General features: G+C 44.1%; 2 non-coding genes across 2 annotated transcripts in view; both read left to right on the forward strand.

Annotated features, from left to right (window-relative positions):
* Nucleotides 1-483: 483 nt before the first annotated feature.
* On the forward strand, nt 484-638 carry LOC143308056 (5.8S ribosomal RNA). Its single transcript, XR_013065073.1, has one exon. It is a non-coding gene; the product is annotated as a 5.8S ribosomal RNA (ribosomal RNA).
* Nucleotides 639-2370: 1732 nt separating this feature from the next.
* LOC143308057 (large subunit ribosomal RNA) overlaps nt 2371-2500 on the forward strand; it is a 4041-nt gene continuing 3911 nt past the window's right edge. The window contains exon 1 of the ribosomal RNA XR_013065074.1: nt 2371-2500. This exon is cut by the window's right edge and continues 3911 nt beyond it. This is a non-coding gene — a ribosomal RNA (large subunit ribosomal RNA).

Consider the following 2500-nt stretch of genomic DNA (forward strand, 5'->3'; position numbering starts at 1 on the left):
GGGTAACCTGGAATCTACGAAACACGCACCGTGGTAAGATTCGTGCGTCCGCCTGATCGATGTGTGTTGTTTACGGACCGGCTGAGAAGCGACGATAGCGAGTCTTTGAAAAACTATGTGTCCATTAGTTAGACCGATCGTCGCCGGCCGTGTGTCTGTTCGAATCTCGCAACCCACGATTCAGCGACAGGACGCGCGCTCGCATTCCTTGTGTGCGTTCGTACTTTTCAAGGTTTTTAAATGTACTTTACGCCCGACCGTCGAGAGGAGCGTGCCACTGGGCGTTTCTCCGACGGTTTCCGTCCTTGGACGCGATCGTGTCGTCAACGATCGAACAAACAAACAAATACGTTGGCGACGCCCGAATTCGCTCTCCCGCACGCGCCGGGTGGGAGAGTGATGTGGGTATCGAATGTGATGCGTGTTAATAATGAAAATAACACTCTAAAGATCTAAAGAGTTTGAAATACAAAATTTTACGATTACCCTGAACGGTGGATCACTTGGCTCGTGGGTCGATGAAGAACGCAGCTAATTGCGCGTCAACGTGTGAACTGCAGGACACATGAACATCGACATTTCGAACGCACATTGCGGTCCACGGATACAATTCCTGGACCACGCCTGGCTGAGGGTCGTTTTCTTAACAAAAGACTGCTTGCGTTTGCTTCTCGAAAAAAGAGTAATTCATTTCTTTCTAAACATCTCGCCGTCGTTCAACGAAAGTAGAACGTTTCGGAGCGGGATTATCGAACGAAATTGAAAGAATGAATGAACGATAAACAAAGAAAGAGTCGCAACGTACGAGCGATAGTTGGGCAGTTCGTCGGCGTTTGTCGTGGAAACGATGTGACGAAAATCGCAACCGATACACTAAATGCAGGCCGTTAAAGGAGAGAAACAAATTTCGAAATATCTCTTCGAACTAGCGCAAGTGCGTCACGGCGCGCGAGTCGTTCGTTAAAATTTATAAACGACCGCCCGTGAAAGCACCGAGTTCTCGGAAGATAATCTATAAAGATTCTCCATCCTGCTGAAAGTTATCGGATCGGCGCGATTGTTCACTTGTAGAAATCCACGCTCCCGACGTTGCCAGAAACGATATTTACGAAAGGTGTGTCAAAAATAAACGAAAGAAGCTCTCCTATAAATTTAGAAAAAGCAAACGAGTGAAATGTTTGAGATGATAATTTGCTGAAATGCAAGCTCGAATAGCCCCAGGGTTTCGAATGATTCCCCGCGCTTTATACATCTCTCTGTTTACAAACGGTGTATAAATGAAAGATCGCTTCAGATGGGTCGTCGCTGTTTGACGCGCGATGCTGTTCCTTTTTTTTTGTCTGTCTGTGCGTTTAGCTTCGCTAAACAAGTTAAATGGTTAAAAAGCGTCGAAAAAGCGAATACACACGCGACAAGACAAATCTAACGAGTAAAGGAACGCTCCGCTCCAAGATAAAAATGGTTGTTTACAATCAATACAGCGTTTCGGTACCCCTGATCGTAGTCTGAAACTGTGTAACAAAAGAGAGGAAAGCGAATGGTGAAGGAACTTCGAAGCCTCCGTGGCGTGGCTAGAACTTGTGATAAAAGTATGTTTGCAGCAATTATGCATGCTCCCGTTAAAACAGCATTTCAATGTCTCGCATGGCTTAAAGCTCTAGGAGGCTTCAACATTTAGAATACATACGGACTACTTCGTTTGTTAAAGATAAGCGAAGACCGCGCGACCATCGCTCGGTCGTCCAGTCCTCGAAAGTTTTGTTGCGTTCCAAAGAAGAGACAAATGGGGTTTACCCTTGCGCTAAGGGGAGAAGAAGAGAAAAGCAGTTGTTAAATCTAAGAGGTGTGTGGAGTACATCGCGTGTTGGTTAAAATTGTTAAATGAAGTATACGCGAAATGTTCTCTCGCTCTTGCTTTTCCTCTTGCTTCCGTGGCGCTCGAAAAGAAGGGATGATAAATAAAGAAACCTATTCGAAATCTCTTGTGGAACAAAAAATAATACGGACGGACGTTAAAATTGAACCGAGACGAAATGGATCGTCTTGCGAGTTGTCTTCGCTTTGAAATTGTTAAAAATTGATAAAAGCAATACGACGAAGCTGCAGTCCGCAAAATGTTTGAAGCAAAAAGGAAATAACACGAAAATTATGGGAACGTCGTGTCTCAACTTTTTTTTCCCTCTTGTGCTCGTTTCATCGAACGATAAATACAAACATTTTGAAACGAGAGAGGAGGAAAAATTGAATATGCGAAAGGTTGATTCACGCACAGTTTCTCTACGTGTTTGCTTTTTTGCTTCTTTTCGTTTATTTTTTTTTTTTTTGCATCGAGCATCATTATTCACCTTTCGATGAAACCAAAGAAATTGACGACCTCAGAGTAGGCGAGATTACCCGCTGAATTTAAGCATATTATTAAGCGGAGGAAAAGAAACTAACTAGGATTTCCTTAGTAGCGGCGAGCGAACAGGAATGAGCCCAGCACTGAATCCCGCGGTAC

The sequence above is a fragment of the Osmia lignaria genome, unplaced genomic scaffold, assembly GCF_051020975.1.
Source record: "Osmia lignaria lignaria isolate PbOS001 unplaced genomic scaffold, iyOsmLign1 scaffold0135, whole genome shotgun sequence".
NCBI classification, from domain to species: domain Eukaryota; kingdom Metazoa; phylum Arthropoda; class Insecta; order Hymenoptera; family Megachilidae; genus Osmia; species Osmia lignaria.